Raw genomic sequence first — 25,328 nt, forward strand, 5'->3', positions numbered from 1 at the left:
CATAAATATATAAAAATCTTTCAGTTATCGAGATTTTATTTTTGAGTCGATTTAGCGATGTCCTTCCGTACGTCTGTCTGGCTGGTTGTCCATGTATTTCACATAGCCCCCATATAAATGTCCTCCAGAACTAAGACATTATCCGTCATAAATGCTTGATTTATATAGATATTAAATAACATTTTTACAAATAAATTACACCAAAAAATTGAATTCATAATTGATCATAGCTTTCATATAAGGCCCTCTTCCGAAAATTACTTAAACGAGCATAAAACTCCTAAAAGTGTTGGTATCCCGAAAAAATTCAACACAAATAAGTTTCATATAGAAATAAATTACGTGTCCTAATTTCCATAATTGGACATTTAAAGTGTCAGATGAAACAGAAATATTGAAGCAGTGTTTAACACATACTATTAGAAAATAAAAGTTTTGAGAGCCCTTTGGCATTTTTTGAACTTAACACTACTAAATAAATACACATTTACTAGACTAAACTAAATATTTAAGAAAATGATATCTTCATATTTTGCAAATATGTAGTTTTATTATTTTGGCTTAACATAAGTAGTTTTTTCGTTATTATTTTAATTATTTTGTTCTTAAAAATACTTATGTATTCAGAAATATCGTAGCCTACCAAAATACGACAAATATCGGAACAAACCAACCAAACTACCAAAATTCAATTTGTTAACTTCAAACTACCAATTTTGGTCCAATTGGACCAAAGCGGCAACGCTGATCACCATACCATAAATAAATTCACACTCATTCAACAGCACACATATAAAAATTACTTCATGAAAACAAAAACAATTTGAATAACTCTGGTAATTCTTGAAACAATTCATACAAACGTTGTATCATATCAAAGCAAAAATATATTCGCGGCAGCATACGATCATATACATACATAAGAAACCTACCCAGCGGGAAAAAATGATAGGACTTCAATTTGTAGGCCTTCTAAAAGGCATACTTACACATTCTAAAAGATCCGATACTCATTCCACCCTGCCTGCTCTTAGAAGGTGTTCAAGAAGCCCTATGAATCCCCTTCTAATAACAAGTGAGCTTGTTGGCTGCCAACAGCCCATCATAAGTAGGCCTTCTCTCAGCCCTCTAACAGCAGCGAGTATGCAAGGCCTTGGCTCGCAATGACACGCCGTGTAAAATTTAAATGATTTTGCAATGCGGCAAAATGATTTTGCAAGTCCTTGTGTCTGCAAAATGAGGCATTTAGGAAGGCCTCTTTACTGCATCTTTTTCCCGCTGGGTACATTCGAATGATCGTTTTATTTTTGTAGGACACAATACTCACTCACTTTTCAATGTCAGTGAGCGAAAGAATTTTACAGAATTGACGAGTAAAGTGAAACATGTGAAACATTGAAGATGACAAATGAACCCAGCGGGAAAAAATTATAGGACTTCAGTTTGTAGGCATTCTAAAAGGCATACTTACACATTCTAAAAGATCCGATACTAATTCCACACTGCCTGCTCTTAGAAGGTGTTCAAGAAGGCCTATGAATCCCCTTCTAATAACAAGTGGTTAAATAAAAATAGTCTACATCAAAAAATAAAATACTCTGCATCTCTTTGATTAACTCTCTTTACAAAATTTACAACAATAAATTGCTTGATGTCGCTTCTTATTTATTTTTGTTGCTTTTTAAGTATGTAATCAGAAATTATCATGTTTCAAAAAATTAAACAAACAACTTCATTTTAATTCTTATTCTTATTTTAGATCTTCTAATAAGACTTTAAATAGGTCTTCCATGGTAGACGTTCTATAAAACTTTAAAATGCATGACTTTTCATAGGCCGTCCTTTGATGTCTAATTTCGAATGCTTTTTTTCTCTTTTAGGCCTTCTCATGTAGCTCTTCCATAAGACTTTGCAGTAGTCCTATCTTTCTAGGCATTCCATATGTCATTCCTCTACAGGCCTTTCATTAGAGCAGTAATAACAGGTTTTTGTACAGGCATAAGACCATATAGCAGCCCTACAAATAGCCCTTCTAATAGCCCTTCCAAAGTAGACCTTCTAATAGCTCTTCCCAATTAGGCCTTCTAGAAGCCCTTTCAAAGTAGGCCTTCTAGTAGCCCTTCCTAAGTAGGCCTTCTCTCAGCCCTCTAACAGCAGCGAGTGTGCAAGGCCTTGGCTCGCAATGACACGCCGTGTAAAATTTAAATGATTTTGCAAGTCCTTGTGTCTGCAAAATGAGGCATTTAGGAAGGCCTCTTTACTGCATCTTTTTCCCGCTGGGTACATTCGAATGATCGTTTTATTTTTGTAGGACACAATACTCACTCACTTTTCAATGTCAGTGAGCGAAAGAATTTTACAGAATTGACGAGTAAAGTGAAACATGTGAAACATTGAAGATGACAAATGAACCCAGCGGGAAAAAATTATAGGACTTCAGTTTGTAGGCATTCTAAAAGGCATACTTACACATTCTAAAAGATCCGATACTAATTCCACACTGCCTGCTCTTAGAAGGTGTTCAAGAAGGCCTATGAATCCCCTTCTAATAACAAGTTGTTGCAGTGCCCTTTAGCAAAATCCACTTGACATTACGCCTATGGGGATTAAAGAAAAATTTTGCGTGGGGGGTACTATCCCAGTTGGCCAGCAGTTCTGACTGCCTTGATCGTGGCCGTACCCTATTATGAGGAAAATTTTTGGGTTAATTCTAATGTTAGTATTTTTTTTGTTTTGGTTTGATGTTAGTTTCTATCTACAGATATTTATTGGCTCAGTGGCCTATTTGATAAGGGTTCCACCAGGAGAGTATGCGAGTGGTCAGCTCGCAGTGGAAACACCAACCTGGGAATGGTCTAAAAGTCATGTGGTGGAGTTAAGCCACAACCTTTCCCAAACTCAAATACCTGAAAAAAAAGAAGAAAAGAAACAAATTAGTAAAGATAATCCAATTAGGTTGAAACGATACAGTTTTACCAGCATTCCTGAAAAGAAAAGAAAATTTAATAACTATTAATTATAATATATTTTAATAAATACTTACCCTCAGCTTATGTTCTGTCTGCTTCTTTGTTGTCATTAATTAATGTTTTGTATCAAGTCAAGGCGTATTTAACAAGGTGACAGCAGTGGCGAATTGAAATAAATACAAGCGAATTCACTTATTTTTTATATATAGAGTTTGACATACGGACGTACGGGCGAATATTTTTTATATATGTAGTTTGACATTTGTGCGTGCTATTTCTATAATCAGCTGTGCTGCCGATGGCACCTTATTAAATGCACCTTGTATCAAGTTCTCACATGTAATGAATTCGCCGCAAACATCTGTAGTAGTAAAAAGGGGTTACCAGATGTGATATAATGAAAGTACTCAGACACAGTGTGAGAGAAATGTGTAGGTAGAATTTTATGAATGAATATAAATGTTGATAGTTCGTTAAATTCGAATAAGGCTATTCAATGTTTATAAACAAATTGTGGGAAAATTAGAAAAGGATGGTTGGGTAAGCGATGTGAGAATACGATGAATATATGATTTAAAGGAGCATAAATATAATAGGCCCAATTGGAATATAAATTCTTGGAACATATAGGGTATAAATATAAGTTTTTGCTCGGCCATCTTAAAGAGATAGAAGATAACCAACAGTCCCTGTGTATACCTACAATTTTTTTTAATAAATTAAATATTTGAAAAAAAAAAAGAATAGAAATTTAAATTAAACAATAAGAAAAAAGGAAAACATCTAAATAGTGAATTTCAAATAAACTGTGAATTGAAAATAAACTTGCCAAATAAGTAAAGGTAAGATAAATTGTCTTTGCCTATTTGATAGATGAGTGCTGATTAATTTTATTACTTATAGCAGGTTAGATTCTGCAACAGGAAATTGAGGAAATCCCTGCACTATTCAACCAGACAATTAAAACTCTTAGTCCCCCATAACTGGAGCAGGGCCAGAATAAAAAAGGGGACTACAACATTTTTTTTGGGAGAAGTTACAAAACGCAACAACAGCACGACAAATTCTAATTATATGAGGTATTACATCACCAAAGGAAAACCCATTATAAACAGGGAAGTGATTAGAGTTAAGAAAACAATATTAATCTATCTCAGATCATTTTTAAATACATTTTTAAAAATCCCGATTAACGTCTTTAGTTTAAGTTTGTTAGTTTTAGTGTTTTTGTTTGTTGTTATAATTAGTCATTAGGCACCCTAGCTCTTCGATGAATACCTGACTTTTTTTTTATTCCATAAAATTTAGTTATTATCCCAGTTTTAGTGTTCTCATCAAATCCGGTAGAAAAATTTTAAATCAGGCATAAATAAGCCAGAAAAAAATCGTTTAAGTGAGCTCTCTTAGGCTGATATTAGGTTAGGTTTAAAAGTAAATCCCCTAACAAATTGCTGGGGCATAAGTTGATGAGGAAACTAATATATAAAGGGATTTGTTTTGTTGTGATTTTTGAAAATTTAATTGTTCTAGTTTCGGTATTTGTTGAGGCAGGAATTAATTAGTTTAAGAATTATTGTTAAGCATTTGTTTTGTTATATAAATATATATTAAAGTTCGATTTATAGTTATTTTTTTTAAATAGAGTTAATAATATTAGTTCACCTTTTATTCGTTAAGCAAATCGATATAATAAAAGAAACATGTTATGATTAAGTTATTCACTTAAAATGCAGGAATAATCTTAGTTAGCAGAGTGGTTTATTAAAGGTAAGTGGTGTGGTTTGAGGAAAAAAAGGGATCCCCGTAAATATGAAGGTATGGGAGATTATGGAAGGGAAAGGGCAAAATGGAGTAAACATCTAACTCCACTTCATAGGTGTTCCATTTGATGTTAATATTTAGACAGAATGATTGATAATTTATTGTGACAGTTCTTTGGGCCATAACGAAGGGAGGTTCTCGCACCGTGAGTAAGATACATGCGTGTGAGCTGGTCGGCAACTAATTCGTTATGGTGCCTTTTCGGGACTCGTAACAGAATGGCGCCCAAGGTAAAGCAAAATGTTTATGTAGAAAGAATAGTGTGTAGTGACATCAAAACACATAGCAATAGACCAATAGTTTTGAAATGACAATAGCCAGTGAAATATTACCAAAAATCCCGATAGAAAATTATCTCAAACATTTAAGTAGCCATTTTGGTGAAATGTAAAATCCAAAAGTTTGTTGTACTTGAATGATGAGATTAGTTTCTACGGTATATAGGTAATTGACTAATTTTCAGAGTGGTAAATAAAGTTCATAATAGTTGCAGATTAAAGTCAACTTTATTCGTACAAATTACCACTAAATGTTTTTTTTTTAACAAAAGTTATTTTTTTTGTTTTAGTTTGTCATCACAATGAACTGAATCTGATAGCTCCTCAGGATAAATATCCTGAAGTAGAAGTATCAGAATAATTTCATTGTGATCCTTTGAAAGTCTATTCATTAAGACTTGTCAATGTACAAACTTTAACGTTCATAGTTTATTTTTAGTAATTTTGATTGGGAACACCTAAGAGAAGAGCATATAAATTATATATACACACCACTGCCAACAATAACCACTCACAATTTAAAATTCTGAAAGAAAAAGAAAATATTGAATTTTGTAGAAATTTATGAAATATAATTTATTCTCCAAATAATTGGAAATTATTATTATATAGGATTAGGTATACAATTTTTTTATTATAACGTATAGTTTATTTTGTTTAAAGTTTTTTTTTTGTTTAAAATCGTTAGAAAATTATTTTTTAAATTATTGCTTTTGCAAAATTGTTTGAATTTTGTTTGTTAGTTTTTCGTATACATACATATCGTTATTTTTCAAAATCCTATACAATATTTGTTTATATTTTTTAGCGTTAGTGAATAGTCTAGTAAATTTTGTGTATGATTAGATGTTAAAGGTATGAATGTTAATACTAGAAATCAAACTAGAAAATACAATAGGCAAAGTGAAATAGAAGCAAGTACATCAATCGCAATACAAAAAAATAGAAAACGAAATAGAAATCCAGATTTTGATTTGAATAGATCCACAATCCATACAGAACCTAAACAAAGAAGAACGTACAGAATGAATATATCAGGTAATCCAAATTCCAATGGGAGCAATGTTGTGTCCCAGATTACTGACCTTTCTGGGACGATAATAGCAGGAGCCCCGGGGGAAGCAGTAGTGTCAAATCCGGTAGTTAGTTGTGAAGGCAATGATGAGGGGTTAGCACCAGGTGTCAGAAACTTGGTGGTAGATGAAGCCATGATGGTACAAAGATCTCTAGAAGATAAAGTCCGCAAAATGGTGCAGGACGAGATGGTAGATATTAAAAAGAACATCGGTGATTTAGCCAAGGCTGTAGAGAATCTGTCCCGTGTGGTTGCCTCAAATCAAACGGGAAGTACTCCCAATAATTTTCCCAACAACAACAACCGCATTCGCAATGTAGGAAATGTTCATAATGTTGATGCCTACAATAACAATAGTAATTTGAATGCAAACTTCAATGCAGAAAACACAAATATGTACATACCTGATCGTTATTCAACTCGTACACCCAATCTTCCTGGTTTTAATTTCCAATTCCCTGCTAATCATCCTGCAAATTGTCCGTCGAGAAAGGAGAATAATGCTGGACCTGGAAATCAAGAGATATTTGATTTTAGACAAATTAGGATTGATAAATTAGGTATTGTTTTTGATAACAAATCTATCACTATTGATGATTTTATATTTAGATTGGAACATTTGAGGGCACATTATAATATCCCCGAGAGAGAAGTTGTTCGAGATTTTCATTTACTAGTTTCAGATTCGGTAAAGGATTGGTATTGGTCTTTCATAGGAATGCATGGTATGACAGAATGGCCAGTTCTTCGCTTAGCCTTGTTATCACAATATCAAAAACCAAGGTCTAATTTTGAAGTTATGAGAGATTTAGTCGAAAGAAAACAGGAAAATTCTGAATCGATCGATGATTATTTTCATGTGATGAATAAGCTGAGGTCAAAATTGACACAGCCTATACCAGAATATGATATGATCAAAATTTTTAAAAGAAACCTTAATCTAAATGTTGCAAGAATAGTTTACCCTATATCAGTTTCTTCAGTAGAGCAGTTACGCATTGAGTGCAACGAAGCGGAAAGAAATTTCCCTAGAAAAGAATTTAGAAATCCTATGCCAACTACACGAATGTCTAGGCAAGTAAATGAAATATATTATGATGATGCTGAAGATAATGATGTCATAACTCTTCCTGAAATAATTGACGTAGATGCATTGCAATTTGGACAACAACAACAACAAAAGCAACCAGTAATTTGCTGGAATTGTAAAGTTTCTGGTCATGTATTTATGGAATGTCCAGTTGAGCAACGAGCTCTATTTTGTTATAAATGCGGAAAACCTAATGTTACAACGCCAAAATGCCCATTTTGTCAGCAAAAAAACATGAAGAGCGGCGTGGGAACATCAGGGGACCTTCGTCACAGGGAGAACCCTGCAGCACAAAGAACCTAAATGAATACAAACTAGAAGGCAACATAGTAGCACAGAATATAATTAATGCGAATGATAGTAAATATATACCTCAAAAACGACATTATCTCCCTTTAGAAATTAGACATCAAAATTATGACAGAGTTAGGGCTAGAATTTTTGGACCGAAAATGGTTTCTGAACGAATATTGAAACTTCGCCGGAAATTTAAGGAGCGTAAACGAACCAGGAGATTTGTAGTAGATTCTGTAAAACGGGCAAATAGAAATATGAATGATCCCAGAGTTTTTGTAGAAGTAAGCATAAAAGGTGCATTGCGAAAAGGATTGTTAGATTCAGGGGCCTCAGTTAGTATTTTAGGAAAAGGTTGTCGAGAGTTTGTAGAGGAAAATAACATTCAAGTATACCCTTTGTTGACCAATGTGAAAACTGCCAGCGGTCAACAACATAGTATAATAGGAAAAGTAAAAATATTCATAATGTACAAAGAGCAACAACACGAAATGTTATTGTATCTTTGTCCAGAATTGGAACAAAGCTTGTACTTAGGAATAGATTTTTGGAGAGCATTTGGATTGGCTCCTGAGATTGTAGGAATAGATGAGCTAGATATTAGTAAATTACAAAAAGATTTTAGTGATTCTAGTATGGAATATAGGATGAAACCACATGATCTGACAGCTGAACAGCAAGAGAAGTTAGATAAAGTAGTAAATCTTTTTAATACTTTTGAGGAAAAGGGACTGGGACTGACATCAATGGAAGAGCATAGTATAAAATTAGTGGATGATGCTGTTCCAGTTAAGGATCGCTACTATCCAATATCTCCAGCTGTCCAAGAGATCACGTATGCTGAAATCGATAATATGTTAAAACTTAATGTTATTGAATTGAGCGATAGTCCGTGGAGTAATAGAACGACAGTAGTGAGAAAGCCCGGAAAGAATCGTTTATGTTTAGACGCTAGAAAGTTAAATAAACTCACAATAAAGGATGCCTACCCATTACAAAATATAGATGGAATTCTGAGTAGGATAGATGAAACCTATTTTATAAGCAGCGTGGATCTCAAGTATGCCTTCTGGCAAATTAAACTCGATGAGCAAAGTAAACAATATACAGCATTTACCGTAGCTGGGCGTCCATTATATCAATTCAGAGTAATGCCATTCGGTTTATGTAATGCTGCTCAGCGACTTTGCAGGTTAATGGACAAGGTGATACCCCAAAGTTTAAAGGACAACGTATTCATATATTTAGATGATCTTTTGGTTATATCGAGTACGTTTGAGGAACATTTGAGATTATTATCTGAAGTTGCGAAGTGTCTCAAAGAAGCGAATCTCACTATTGGGCTAAATAAATCTCAATTTTGTTTTCAAGAACTGAAGTATCTAGGTTTCATTGTAGGTGGCGGTATGTTAAAAACTGACCCAGGAAAGGTAGAAGCGATCAGAAACATAAAATTACCCAAGACCACAAGAGAGGTCAGAAGTTTTCTAGGTACCGCTGGGTGGTATAGGCGTTTTATACGCGACTTTGCTACTATTTCAGCCCCTTTGACTGACACATTAAGAAAATCAAAAAAATTTGTTATGACTCCAGAGGCGGCAGATGCTTTTGAAAAACTAAAAAGAGCTTTGACTTCAGCTCCGGTTCTAAGGCATCCAAACTTTTCAAAAAGATTTTTCGTCCAATGCGACGCATCTGATTATGGTGTAGGTGCTGTATTATTTCAGCTAAACGAAAAAGAGGAAGAGCATCCAATTGCGTTTTACTCTCAGAAGCTGAATTCTTGTCAAAAGAATTACAGCGTTACAGAGAAAGAGTGTTTGGCCGCAGTGTTAGCTATTCGAAAATTCAGACCATACGTGGAAATGATGCCATTTACTGTCATAACAGATCACGCCAGCTTAAAATGGCTTATGACATTAAAAGACCTAAGTGGACGATTGGCAAGATGGTCTTTACAATTACAGGCTTATGACTTCGATATAAAACACCGAAAGGGATCGGATAACGTTGTAGCTGACATGTTGTCTAGGGCACCGCGTGAAATGGTAGTTAATGAGATAAGTAAGGATGAAATGCTAGATTTTGAGACTACGGAATTCGAAAGTGAAGCATACCAAAATCTTATTACTGAAATTACAGAGAATAAGGAAAAATTGCCTGATCTCAAGGTCATTGATGGCATGGTTTTCAAGAGAACTAAATACAATCAGGAACTTGGTGATGAATACCAATGGAAATTGTGGATTCCGGAGAACATAACAATACCTATTGTAGAAAAAGCTCATGCACCAAATAACGTAGCTCATGGAGGTATCGCGAAAACTTTAGAAAGAGTGAAAAGGTATTTCTACTGGCCAAAGATGACTAGTCAGATAAAAACTTATGTTTCAAAATGTCAAATTTGTAAGGAAACTAAGCCTTCAAATCGCAATTTAATGCCAGGAATTGGTGAGGAAGTTGTAACAGAAAGACCATTCCAAAAACTTTACATAGATTTTCTCGGAAAGTATCCTAGGTCGAAAAATGGAAATTGTTTTATATTTATTGTAGTAGATCATTTTTCAAAATTTATTTTTTTAAAAGCTATGAAAGAAGCAACCACAAGTAACGTTATACAGTTTCTGGTAACCGAGATTTTTCATAAATTCGGAGTTCCAGAAGTTATCCATAGTGATAATGGGGCCCAGTTTGTAGCAAAATCATTTAAAAATATGATAGAAACATATAAAATTAATCATATAAGAACAGCCTTTTATTCACCTCAATCTAATGCCTCAGAAAGGGTGAATCAATCCGTATTGGCAGCAATTAGGCAATATCTTGATGATGATCATAGAGATTGGGATCTATATTTATCCGAAATTGAATGTGCCTTAAGAACATCCATTCATTCTGCTACTGGCGTGTCCCCATTCTTTTCGCTATTTGGATTTCACATGTTCTCGAGTGGTGCGGACTACAAATTAGCACGAAAACTTTCGTCACTGAACGATCATGAAATTGTGAATTTTGATAGGAATGAAAAACTTGAAATTATCCGAGAAAACATTAAGAAAAACATGCATGAAGCCTATGAGAAATCTGCTAGAAGATATAACCAAAGAGCTAGAATTGTAAAATTCCTACCAGGCCAAGAAGTTTATAGACGGAACACTGTATTGAGTGACTTTAAGAAAAATATAAATGCTAAGTTTTGCAAAAAGTTTATAAAATGCCGAATATTAAAACCTGTTGGTAATAATATGTATGAATTGGAATCTATGAGTGGAAAACCGATAGGGGTATTTCACGTAAAAGATATTAAAGTTTAAATGTGCAATAATATAGTTTTAGAAGCTGTGATAAAATCTGTGATAAACAACGTGCAATAATAGGACTTAGGAAACAATTTATTTCGATTATTTATACAATTCTTTTTTTTTTTATAAGTGTTTTCGTTTCGTCCTAATAAATGTAACAATGTGTCCAAATTTTTATATATAGTTTCTAAAATTATGTTTCACGTTCATGTATGTATGTTCATATGTATATTTACTTACCATAGAGTTGAGAACTTCGTGCAATAAAGACCAGTATTAATTTGTTTGGGCTTCAAGAAAGGCACAATGCAATTGAAATCTATAAATGGAAAAACAAAACACCAAGTAACTTCATGATTGTAAATTTTATAACCTCAAAGACTTCCCTAAAACAAATAGAATCTGTTGTTCAGCATATACCTATTGAAAGTAAACCATAATTATTATTAAAACCAGCCAATCAATACCGAATCTGAAAATAAAATAATGAAAATAACAATCAATTAGTATGTCTACAGCGAACATTAGATTTATTTGTATGAAAATTTATAAATGTAGGCCCGGCTGATGAGACTCAGGGTGTGGGAGTTCCCCACGTTGACTGAGCATTTCGTATGGCACTTGCACACCGTTCTTATCTACGTTGGCTTGCTAAGCCCGGAGTTTTGTTGCAGTGCCCTTTAGCAAAATCCACTTGACATTACGCCTATGGGGATTAAAGAAAAATTTTGCGTGGGGGGTACTATCCCAGTTGGCCAGCAGTTCTGACTGCCTTGATCGTGGCCGTACCCTATTATGAGGAAAATTTTTGGGTTAATTCTAATGTTAGTATTTTTTTTGTTTTGGTTTGATGTTAGTTTCTATCTACAGATATTTATTGGCTCAGTGGCCTATTTGATAAGGGTTCCACCAGGAGAGTATGCGAGTGGTCAGCTCGCAGTGGAAACACCAACCTGGGAATGGTCTAAAAGTCATGTGGTGGAGTTAAGCCACAACCTTTCCCAAACTCAAATACCTGAAAAAAAAGAAGAAAAGAAACAAATTAGTAAAGATAATCCAATTAGGTTGAAACGATACAGTTTTACCAGCATTCCTGAAAAGAAAAGAAAATTTAATAACTATTAATTATAATATATTTTAATAAATACTTACCCTCAGCTTATGTTCTGTCTGCTTCTTTGTTGTCATTAATTAATGTTTTGTATCAAGTCAAGGCGTATTTAACAAGGTGACAGCAGTGGCGAATTGAAATAAATACAAGCGAATTCACTTATTTTTTATATATAGAGTTTGACATACGGACGTACGGGCGAATATTTTTTATATATGTAGTTTGACATTTGTGCGTGCTATTTCTATAATCAGCTGTGCTGCCGATGGCACCTTATTAAATGCACCTTGTATCAAGTTCTCACATGTAATGAATTCGCCGCAAACATCTGTAGTAGTAAAAAGGGGTTACCAGATGTGATATAATGAAAGTACTCAGACACAGTGTGAGAGAAATGTGTAGGTAGAATTTTATGAATGAATATAAATGTTGATAGTTCGTTAAATTCGAATAAGGCTATTCAATGTTTATAAACAAATTGTGGGAAAATTAGAAAAGGATGGTTGGGTAAGCGATGTGAGAATACGATGAATATATGATTTAAAGGAGCATAAATATAATAGGCCCAATTGGAATATAAATTCTTGGAACATATAGGGTATAAATATAAGTTTTTGCTCGGCCATCTTAAAGAGATAGAAGATAACCAACAGTCCCTGTGTATACCTACAATTTTTTTTAATAAATTAAATATTTGAAAAAAAAAAAGAATAGAAATTTAAATTAAACAATAAGAAAAAAGGAAAACATCTAAATAGTGAATTTCAAATAAACTGTGAATTGAAAATAAACTTGCCAAATAAGTAAAGGTAAGATAAATTGTCTTTGCCTATTTGATAGATGAGTGCTGATTAATTTTATTACTTATAGCAGGTTAGATTCTGCAACAGGAAATTGAGGAAATCCCTGCACTATTCAACCAGATAATTAAAACTCTTAGTCCCCCATAACTGGAGCAGGGCCAGAATAAAAAAGGGGACTACAACATTTTTTTTGGGAGAAGTTACAAAACGCAACAACAGCACAACAAATTCTAATTATATGAGGTATTACATCACCAAAGGAAAACCCATTATAAACAGGGAAGTGATTAGAGTTAAGAAAACAATATTAATCTATCTCAGATCATTTTTAAATACATTTTAAAAATCCCGATTAACGTCTTTAGTTTAAGTTTGTTAGTTTTAGTGTTTTTGTTTGTTGTTATAATTAGTCATTAGGCACCCTAGCTCTTCGATGAATACCTGACTTTTTTTTTATTCCATAAAATTTAGTTATTATCCCAGTTTTAGTGTTCTCATCAAATCCGGTAGAAAAATTTTAAATCAGGCATAAATAAGCCAGAAAAAAAATCGTTTAAGTGAGCTCTCTTAGGCTGATATTAGGTTAGGTTTAAAAGTAAATCCCCTAACAAATTGCTGGGGCATAAGTTGATGAGGAAACTAATATATAAAGGGATTTGTTTTGTTGTGATTTTTGAAAATTTAATTGTTCTAGTTTCGGTATTTGTTGAGGCAGGAATTAATTAGTTTAAGAATTATTGTTAAGCATTTGTTTTGTTATATAAATATATATTAAAGTTCGATTTATAGTTATTTTTTTTAAATAGAGTTAATAATATTAGTTCACCTTTTATTCGTTAAGCAAATCGATATAATAAAAGAAACATGTTATGATTAAGTTATTCACTTAAAATGCAGGAATAATCTTAGTTAGCAGAGTGGTTTATTAAAGGTAAGTGGTGTGGTTTGAGGAAAAAAAGGGATCCCCGTAAATATGAAGGTATGGGAGATTATGGAAGGGAAAGGGCAAAATGGAGTAAACATCTAACTCCACTTCATAGGTGTTCCATTTGATGTTAATATTTAGACAGAATGATTGATAATTTATTGTGACAGTTCTTTGGGCCATAACGAAGGGAGGTTCTCGCACCGTGAGTAAGATACATGCGTGTGAGCTGGTCGGCAACTAATTCGTTATGGTGCCTTTTCGGGACTCGTAACAAAGTGGTTAAATAAAAATAGTCTACATCAAAAAATAAAATACTCTGCATCTCTTTGATTAACTCTCTTTACAAAATTTACAACAATAAATTGCTTGATGTCGCTTCTTATTTATTTTTGTTGCTTTTTAAGTATGTAATCAGAAATTATCATGTTTCAAAAAATTAAACAAACAACTTCATTTTAATTCTTATTCTTATTTTAGATCTTCTAATAAGACTTTAAATAGGTCTTCCATGGTAGACGTTCTATAAAACTTTAAAATGCATGACTTTTCATAGGCCGTCCTTTGATGCCTAATTTCGAATGCTTTTTTTCTCTTTTAGGCCTTCTCATGTAGCTCTTCCATAAGACTTTGCAGTAGTCCTATCTTTCTAGGCATTCCATATGTCATTCCTCTACAGGCCTTTCATTAGAGCAGTAATAACAGGTTTTTGTACAGGCATAAGACCATATAGCAGCCCTACAAATAGCCCTTCCAAAGTAGACCTTCTAATAGCCCTTCCAAAGTAGACCTTCTAATAGCTCTTCCCAATTAGGCCTTCTAGAAGCCCTTTCAAAGTAGGCCTTCTAGTAGCCCTTCCTAAGTAGGCCTTCTCTCAGCCCTCTAACAGCAGCGAGTGTGCAAGGCCTTGGCTCGCAATGACACGCCGTGTAAAATTTAAATGATTTTGCAATGCGGCTAGAAGTCCTTGTGTCTGCAAAAGAAGGCCTTTAGGAAGGCCTCTTTACTGCATCTTTTTCCCGCTGGGAATGTGCTTGTGCAGCTCTTTCATGAGTACTGAAAGAAACATGAGCATAAAACGAAACCACTCAGTTGAAAACGCTCAGTGCTGAGCTGAAATCGCTCAGTATTATGAATGATTCACTTCGCTCAGTTGAGTGAATCGTTCAATTGAACTAGGTCATTCATGAGCTACACAACTCTAATCTGGACACTTTTTAGACATAAATTTAGATATAATAATATACTAAATGGATAGAATTGGTAGGTATCATATGCGTGGCACGTTTTTTCCCGCACTGTGACACCATTACGATAAGAAAGCGATATCATATTCGGTGAGTTTCAACTCGTTTGGTTTATTTTTTTATTTTTGTTGTTGATATTTTTTTTCAACATACAATTGTGCAAGTCTTGTTTTGTTTATTTTGTTTATTAAGGCCCAACTATAATATGCATAAACTAGCTTAAGTCAGCTTAAGCAACTGTGCGAATACATATAAAATGTATGTGACAAACTATAATGTACTTAAGAGAGTTTCGTCAAATTTTATTTGCTTAAGCAAAGTGCGAAGCTGGTCGCACATTCCGTACGGAATCAGCTGTTTGTTTATTTTATACAAAGAAAATAGAGAAATAAATGAAAAGGATGAAGAAAATTAATTTATTTTGATAAAATAATAAGAAATACGTATTTTTGTAATTGCATGTTGCACATAAATGTGCAAATGGAGCTAAATTGTTTTGAATGCACGTAAGTACATTATGGTCATCTAAAAGTTTCTTCGGATTTTCTTAAGCATTTGACAGTCTTTTCGTTCGGTTTTGACATTAACTTAAGCTAGCTTATGCATATTATAGTTGGGCCTTTAGTTTTCACTGAGCAGTCAAAGTGTAAATACATATGATTGTCCGGTTTCATGATTTTCTTCATGTTGTTGGTATATGAAATGTTTTGCATGTGTAAAGTCGTATATATTTATAAATACACTTGTTTTTTGTTGTTTTTTTCAATACACAGATCTTCATCACTGTAGGTCTTGTATTTAGTATTTATATTAAAGTATACTTTGGTGAAGGGTATATAAGATTCGGCACAGCCGAATATAGCTCTGTTACTTGTTTTAATTATTATATATTAAAAAAAAATTTAAAATATTTTTTTTTTAAATTTAAAAAAACAATTGGAAACATTTTTTTTGATAAAAAAAGAAAAAAAAACTGAAAAAAAATTTTGTTTACCTAAAAATATTTAAAATTTTTATTTTGAAGTATAATTTGATGAAGGGTATATAAGATTCGGCACAGCCGAATATAGCTCTCTTACTTGTTTTTATTTAATAATATTATTAAAATAAAAGCGTCCTTTCGCGTTAATAAAAAACAGGTGTAATTTATATTTATTTCCCGATAAAAACATTAGAATAACGAATTAACTCGGAGTAAAAATAAAACACGTCCAATTTCAATCACAGTCGACAAATCTTATGTTTAATAAATGTTTTTAAGTTTTTTTGTAAATGCAATAAATAATACTATATTTTCAAATATTTGTCGGTGTTACTTTTTTTAATATCGCACTCGTTCAACAATACTGTATTAACTCAAAATTTTAAAATTGTGATTACATTTTAAGAGAATTTGAAAATCCGTTACATACATCATAGTAAGCAAATTCCATTTGAAAATATATTTACATTGTTTTTCTTTAAATTTTTTGCAATTATTGCAAAATAAATCTATTTTTTAAGTTAATACCATTTTTCTGGAACTTCTCGATATTTTTTTGTATTATTTTATCAACAAAACAGTATCAACTTAAAATACTACCAAATTTAAATAATACAATTTGATTATTTTTAACTTGAATAAAGGCTCAATTCAAAATAATTTTTTTGAAAATATACAATGTATTTCTATTTAAATTTTTGAATTAACTCAAAATAATACCTTTTTGTTGATACAAGGTAGTCACTAATTATCACGAAAATGATCTCAAATGTGATTTTCGAGATGAAAGAGTAATCGGAATACTTTTACAGTAGATAGATATTGATGTTGTTAGTTGATTTCTTACAAAAAGTGAATTTTTAAAAATTTTGAGTTAATTAAGTATTGTGAACGAGTGCGATATGTAAGATAATTATAAAAATATAACGAAATCTTTTATAAAAAGTCATATACACGAAATAAGCTGTGAGCCACTGTAAGTCCTTTAGCGAGATTATCAATTGGGGTGCCAATGATAGATCCATATCCCAATCAAATTGGGGTTTAGTGAATCAGCAACTGGTAGGGGTGTTTTTGAAAGTTCTCAAAGAGAACCCAGGCACTTCTCCGCAATGCGATGATGCTGGTTGGTACCACGGTCACATCAAACTAATGTCTTGTAAAGCTTGTTAATCACTTCAAATTGACATGATTAAAACTTAATCACTATATTAATCACATAGAATCACCTGAACATACTTCAAACCGACTATGATGTAGCATCGGCCACCTTTCAGTGAAGTATCGGTAAATAAATTTTGACAGAAGTTTTTTTTCCTTAAAAAACTTTAAATAATCCATAAATGTTCACAATTTCTTAATTAAAAAATTTTAAATAATTTAATGCCTTAAAGAAATATAAATTTGGTTGTTGTTTTTTATTTGTCAAATTAATTAATTTAGTGTCAACTTAATCATCTCAAATGTAATGTGAACGGCTTTGATTAACTTAATCAAAATTTTGCTTAAACGCGTTTAAAAGCCAAAGTGTGAACATAGCATTAGTTTCCTCGTGTTCAGAGGTATTTGAAGGCAGTCTGTGACCACAAATTATACAGAGGCGTCACGAGACAGAAAATAATCTCGTTTTCTATTAGTCTCTTTCTTTATAAACTGCCCTTTTCATCGTTTTGTTTTGATTACATTACTTTGTCTACCATATTCGCGTTGTGTATAGCATCAACACATCACTGATATTGTAGTACAAAATATTTGCTATCCATTTTTAAGAGAACTGCCCTATCATCTGATTTTGAATTTGTGAAACGTCAAATTTGACATCTCTGTATACTTTGTGCTGTGACGGTCTGTCACTCAACGAAGGCGACCACACTGGAGTAACATAGTTGATCACTGACCGACCAATCGTCTTATAGGTATCTAACAAGGTTTCTCTGGCCATACCCCAAGTGCTGCCGGCTAGTGCCTTGAGTACCTTGTTCCTTTTTTGCAGTTTATATGTGAGTGCTGAGTAAGTAAAATGGCTATCAAAAGTGACATCCAATATTTTCGGGTGGTTGGCTGTCGACCATGATGCCTAAGTTGAGATTACCTCCTTCGTCCAGGCAGTGAAAGAATTGTGGATTTCGTTGAGATAACCATTTACCATATAGCAAAGCTCATCAACGTTGTCAAGATAGTGCAGTTGAATACGTGGTGCAGTACGGAATCCATAAGGGCTCAGCTGGGGTAGCAGACGAGCTTCGATTGGAATCACTCTCCCAAATTTTGTGAAATTATCTTTGAAATTCCGATCTGAAAGTGATCCTGATCAGATTGGTATACATTAACTTGGGTGTTGGCCCAATATGTTTGCGCGTTTCAAACATCAGGACTGAACCCTAAATCTCCACGTAGCAATTTTTATTGCTAATCACAAGCAAAAACATCGGCAGAACAACCGCACTGTGATTTCTTCAGGGCACTGCTACACGTCCAATATATATTGACCGCGATCCAGTATCGCGATATTTATTGAACGTGTAACATGTAGTATTGATGGATCGCGATCCAAATCGCAGAATAACTTAATTTTGCGTGATCCATTAAAATGGCTCGCGATCCAAATATCACATCACAAGCAATAACCGCCTAATTAAAAAAACATGTTTTTGAGAAAAAGCGATTTATATTTATAATAGCGTTTATGAAAATAATAAAAGAGTGCATTAGAAAAAATATAATGCAGAATCAAAGATTATTACCCCCACAATGCTAAAATGAAAAATTATACCAAATGTTTTATTTATTAGAGAAATCTATATATATAAAATACAAAAAATGTTTCTACCTATGTCCGTTATAGACTCTGAGACCATCCAACCGATTAGCTCCAAACTGGTATCATTGGAAAGAAAATTTTCTGAATACCATTCGGTGCTTTCGTAAAGAAGATTTTCGAATTTTCTCATACAAACATTTTTCATCTATATATATAAAAATGGATGTATGTTCCGAATGAACTCAAAAACGGCTGCACCGATTTTAATGAAATTTTCAGGGAATATTCAGAATAGCCTCTAACACTCTAAAGTCAGATTTTTTATTTTCGGTCTGTGGGCTAATGCCATATATATTGTTACGTTTTAACCTTTTTAAAACGCTGGTTTATTTCCTTTAAATAAACCGGATACTTTTGATTGCAAATAAAAGCTCTTTATTTATTTAAAATGTACAACAACAGAATTAAATAGTCACTCAATTTTTTTTATACACGTTTATAAATTCGCAGAAATACAGACACACTTTATAATGTACACGAATTCACTTGAAAAACACAGCACTCAGTTGATGTTTGTTCGAAAAGCGTCTCTGATAAACTGACTAACGACTGCAACCTCTGCCACTATTTATAACACTGCCGTCAGCACTCTAGATTGCTCTTTAACTGTCTAGAGCTTTCAAATACATACGCCATCTGTGGTGAACTTTCTACAATGTTCTTTAACTGAATATTCGAATTCGAATATATGGTCGCAGCAAACAGCGTTGCCATACTTACGATCAATGGTCAACTGAAAGCTTTTATTCAATGTTAATAATGCCCGCAGATATGTTAAAGTTGGGGCACTGCTATTTGAAAGCATTATACAACTTTAAATCAGCCGTTAAAATCGTTATATTTGAATTCAAGTACAATTTCGTAACAATATATAAAAAACCGCTGGACCGATTTTGATGAAATTTTCAGGCAATCTTCAGAATAGCCCAGCGGGTAACACTGTCGGATTTTTAATATTCGGTCTGTGGGTGGAGTGGAGTGGCGTGTAAAAATCCAATTTTTACATTATACCGCTAATGCCATATCTATATAAATAGAAATCAAATGTCGCTCGTTGGTAATTGCATCAGTTGAGAACGGCTGGTCCGATTTGGAAATTTTGTTTGTCAAATGTTCGTCATAGTCCAACTTAGGTTTTTACGGAAAGATCAATTGACCATGCCTACTTTTACGGCCACTTTTTTCGACTTATCGGAACACTTATCAAATACATCTGCAAATATGTAACCAAACGCAGTGACTTGGCTGAGTAGTGCGGATAATTCTAACGATGAAGTCAATCAACTTCAAATGGGCCGCTATGTTAGCAGTATCGAAGCAATTTGGCGCATTTTTCATTTGTCATTCATGAAAGACATCCAACTGTTGTTCATTTAGTCGTACATCTGGAAAATGGCCAAAAAGTGTACTTTACTGAGGAAAATGTATTACGAGTTGATTGAAAGGCATCTACAATATTGACCAGATGTTTAGAAATGTGCCGAAATGACGAATTTGCCCGAACGTTGCTATACCCCGAAATGCCAAGATATTACTTGGAATCATTCGACAAAGAAATTTCAACGGCGGAAACAAGGAAATCCAGTTACAGGTTTCCCTCATTTTTATACGACGCATTAGGTCTCATTTACACAGTCCATCCAAGAAGCGATGAGTGTTTCTATTTGCGTTTGCTATTAGTCAACGTTCGTGACCCAACATCATTCCGAAATTTAAGAAGTATAAATGTTGAATTGTGTAACGTATAGCGAAGCGTGTCAACGCTTGCGATTGTTAGATAATGACACTCATTGGAAATACTCCCTCGGAGATGCAGTGCTTTCGTCAAATGCTCAACAAATACGTATGTACATCTCAACATATGGGAAGCATATTGAGATAAACCGACTGATTTATGAAGTAAGTACAAAGATGCCATGTGTGATGATATTTTGCATCAGATGCGTATTAGGACATCAAATCCAAATTTTCCAAATGAAAATCCAACATGCAACATTTCCAAGAACAATGCGATGGCCAAAGTTTTGCAGCAAGCAAACTGATCATTTAGGATGAGGTTGCAATATTCACGAAACAATCAAAGCGGGTTTTGGTGGAGCTATGATTCTGTTGGCATTTGATTTTCGGCAAACATTGCCAGTGATTCCACGGCAAAAACACTAAAATCAGCTTTTTTTGAAATTGTTTCCATAGAAAGAGAAAAAAAATTTGCGTTTTATACAGATAGTGCGTTAAAACAAACAACTATATAAATAAGCACAAAACCAAACCAGTTGAAATTGTTTCGAGCGAAAGAGACAAATATATTTTTTTGCCGTGTCGCCTCTGTATACTTTGTGACGATCAATCTGGAGAAGTATTTTCCAAAGAATTGATGGACATTGGCAACGGAAAAATCCCGATAGACATTTCGAAAGGCTTCATTTAATTTCCCATCGTTTTCTGCCAGTTCACTTAATCAAAATGCGAACTCATCCGAAAGGTGTTTCCAAACATTGCTCAAAATCATGATTGGTTGAGCTCACGTGTTATATTGGCTGCGAAAAACATTGATGTAGACGAATTGAATTTTAAGATTCAAATTGATATTGCTGTCGAATGATGGCATATAAATCGGTGGATTTTGTTACTTCACAAGATGATGTCGTCAACTATCCAACTCGCTGGAATTACCAGGATTACCTCACAATCTCCAATGGCACCCGACTTGCGATAAAAAACCTGATATATAACGTCATCAAAGCAACAATACTTAAAGGACAAGACGTTTTGCTACCACGGCTCCCCATGGCTCCATATTTCGCCTGTTCTTGTGCATTATTTTAAAATCAAATGTAAATCAAACATTATCATTCAAAAATACGTTTTTCACTTTGTAACTATTTTTACACAAATTCACAAATCGAACTTTTTTCTAATTTGGACAGGACAACGTCTGTCGGGTCAGCTAGTATTTAATAAAAACAAATATCAACTCTTAATGCAACTCAGAAATACTAAATTGAAAATGTTAATGTCGGATTAGGCGTTTGTTGTAAATAAGTGTTTTGATTGTTGCTTGGCATATGTTGAGTTAAGCTGTTATTATATATTTCAAAATTGACATGTCAAGTAATTAAGCCAATTTGCAATAATTGCTTATGTTTGGCTCTTATAACAGCACTCTTATTTATGAAAATTTATTTCGTGAAAAATATACAATTACTACTAAAGTCATTATAAGCTATTTAAACAAAATATAATTGAATGTTTTCTTAAGTATATTTTTGCGCTTATTGTAAATGCAATAGTCTTCCTTAGGACTTAAGCCAAGGTGGGGGTGTTATGGTGCTGTGGCTTAATTGGTTAGCACGTTTGATCATTAAGCATGATATGGTATTTGTGGCCTGGGTTCGATTCCCAGCCGCTGCCAAACAACATCAGTTTATGATAATTATGAGTTTACTAATAACTAATATTTATCACAGCGCCCTCCTTCGGTGGTATAACACTAAAACGCCACCGAAGTAAAATAATTAAATAAAGGTTGTTGACTTGACTAAAATGCCCCATCTCACAACCATAGGCGCTGCAACCTGCACTAATAACAAATATAACGCGCAATTGCAAATAAATGTGTGCTGCAAATGTTTAAAAAATTAACAAAATATTGTGTAAAAGTGTAATAACGTGGTTCGGCCTTTATTTAGCCGGAAATAGTAGTTAAAATTTCAAGTATTTTGATGTGTTTAATTCTCTCACAAGGATGTTGAATTCACACACTACACGTATTTTAAAAAATTGAGAGTTGGACTACTTGGTATACTTTGGCTTAAACCAAGTTCTATTAATAAGGTCTGTGCAAGGCAAATTTATACCCAATTCTACAACAAAAACAACATGTACTTTGTTTTTGTAAAATTATTTGCTAGCTGTCAAACAGCTAAACAACAGCAGACTGCAAAAATCAAAAACAGGGGTGAAAATAAATAAATACGTGAAATTTACTTTCAATAAGTACTCGATTCACTTTTATATTATCAATTATTCACTTTTCTACTATTTTATATTTTGAAAAAACATATCGAGCAATAAATAGTAAGCTGGCATATTAAGGTCACCTGTAGTAAATTTGCCTTGGGTCTGTGCAACTAATAAGCTGATCTATTTTGCTCCTTTGTGTTTACATACTGTGCAAGGCGAATCTAATAAGGTGACAGCGCCACGGCAACAAATACAAGGCAAAAACAAGATGCTTTTTGTTTTTGTGAAAAATTTGTCCAAATGTCAAAATCAGCTGTCGTTCTTGTACAGGCCGACCAAAGGCCGACCAATAAATAAAGAACCTATGCATTTTACGTGTCATTGGAAAGATGTTTTTTATTTCCGACAACTTTGTACTGTATATAATCCAAGTTTCTGTATATTTCAATGAAATTTTTAAATATTAAAGATGTGTGTCCGGCCAAAGGCTGCCAATACATGCAAAATGCAAGGGTATCCCACACTAGTAAGTCCCTAGTCGACCTATATCTTCATGGATTGTACGTTTGGCACTCAAATTGTACGGAGGCTGAAATATTATTTCAGTTTGCATTTATTTTATTTTTTGCGAGCTTTTGCTCGCAAACAGTTGAGTATACTGGCTATTGTGATTTGGTGGAGAATAGAGTGTAAATTCTAGGATGGACACTGATGTTGACGACGCCGGTCACTGTTGTATACAGTCCCCCGGCGACAATGATGGGAAGAATGCTACCGCTACTGTAGACGTCTCACGTTTAAACGGAAATGTTTCTGCAAGCTTTGATCCAAATCATCAAAATAAATTTTCATGTCTTGCTAACTTGGAGATACAGAATAACTGTGATGATTCTGTTGGTTATAATAAGAACATTAAGAATGCGGCGAAGGATGGGACTTCTAATTTAAAGCCGACTGGTAAATCTTTTTGCCCGCCAATATTTCTTTACAATGTAAACGTAAAGCACCTTTGTGACCAACTGGAGGCCAAGTCACCTAAAATTATTTTTAAAATAAAGAATGTAAACAAACACAAAAGTAAGTTGTACTTGTCAGATGCTTCGGTTCATGCGGAAATGATGTCACTTCTAAGAGAGAAGAAAATAAGTTCATACTCATTTACGCCAAAGGAATATAAACAATTATCCCTAGTTCGGTATGTATTACAAAACAGAGGTTGAAGAAATTAAAGCAGCTTTAGACATTCAGGTTCCTAGTACAGTATCTAAGGTATCAAAATGTTCAACATCATTTTCAAAAAAAAACAACATGGAAACTGGTTTATTTCTCATAACTTTGTTTCCAGGAAAAAAATTGGGAGACATATCCAACATTAAATATTTGCTGAATCAATCCATTGTGTGGGAAAAGCCTAAAAGAAAGGATCATGATATCCAATGCCACAGATGTCAACACTGGGGACATATTTCTAGGAACTGCAATTCAGATTTTAAATGCGTTAAGTGCAATGATTCTCACTTACCAGGCTCTTGTCCTCGCAATGATTCTACGGATTCAGATCCTTGCTGCGTAAATTGTGGCAATTCCGGCCACCCGGCAAACTGGAGGGGATGTCCAGCATATAAAAAATATCTGTCTGGCAAGAAAGAGCGTATTATAAAAGCAAAGGAAGTCAGGAATACTGCAAAAACTAACGTTAATAGAGTCATCAACACATCTCTACACCATTTCCAATTGTATTTCAGAAGTTTCTAATTGTATTTCAGAAATTTCCAATTGAATTTCAGAAATTTCTAATTATATTTCAGAAAATTCCAATTCAATTTCAGAAATTTCCATTTATATTTCAGAAATTTCCAATTATATTTCAGAAATTTCTAATTATATTTCAGAATTTTCTAATTATATTTCAGAAATTTCCATTTATATTTCAGAAATTTCTAATTATATTTCAGAAATTTCCAATTGTATTTCAGAATTTTCCAATTGTATTTCAGAAATTTCCATTTGTATTTCAGAATTTTTATTTTATACTTAAAAAGTTTCCAATTGTATTTCAGAATTTTCCAATTGTATTTCAGAAATATCCATTTGTATTTCAGAAAATTCTAATAGCAATACCAATGGATATTTCTGAAATACAAATAGAAAATTCTGAAATACAATTGGAAAATTCTGAAATACAATTAGAAACATTTTAAATATAAATTAAAAATTCTGAAATACAAATGGAAATTTCTGAAATACAATTGGAAAATTCTGAAATACAATTAGAAAATTCTGAAATACAATTAGAAAGTTCTGAAATATAATTGGAATATTCTGAAATATAATTAGAAAATTCTGAAATATAATTGGAAATTTCTGAAATATAATTGGAAATTTCTGAAATATAAATGGAAATTTCTGAAATATAAATGGAAATTTCTGAAATTGAATTGGAATTTTCTGAAATATAATTAGAAATTTCTGAAATTCAATTGGAAATTTCTGAAATACAATTAGAAACTTCTGAAATACAATTGGAAATGGTGTAGTTTCGCCTGGTAAGACATTTGCAAGTCTGTTGAGGACGCAATCATCTCAAGCTGAAACGTCATACAAACAAAAATCACCTATTGTAGATGAATTTTTAAAACTTGCTAAT

General features: G+C 33.3%; 1 long non-coding RNA gene across 2 annotated transcripts; it reads right to left on the bottom strand.

Annotated features, from left to right (window-relative positions):
• Positions 1 to 5,881: 5,881 nt before the first annotated feature.
• LOC135961100 (uncharacterized) lies at positions 5,882 to 12,016 on the bottom strand. Of its 2 annotated transcripts, XR_010576601.1 has the most exons (5): positions 11,982 to 12,016; positions 11,070 to 11,922; positions 6,548 to 6,652; positions 6,154 to 6,485; positions 5,882 to 6,070 (listed from the first exon to the last, which is right to left on the bottom strand). It is a non-coding gene; the product is annotated as an uncharacterized LOC135961100 (long non-coding RNA). The 2 variants fall into 2 exon arrangements; XR_010576600.1 differs by having other exon boundaries at positions 5,882 to 6,485.
• Positions 12,017 to 25,328: the final 13,312 nt, after the last annotated feature.

This window comes from Calliphora vicina, chromosome 5, assembly GCF_958450345.1.
Source record: "Calliphora vicina chromosome 5, idCalVici1.1, whole genome shotgun sequence".
Classification (NCBI taxonomy): Eukaryota; Metazoa; Arthropoda; class Insecta; order Diptera; family Calliphoridae; genus Calliphora; species Calliphora vicina.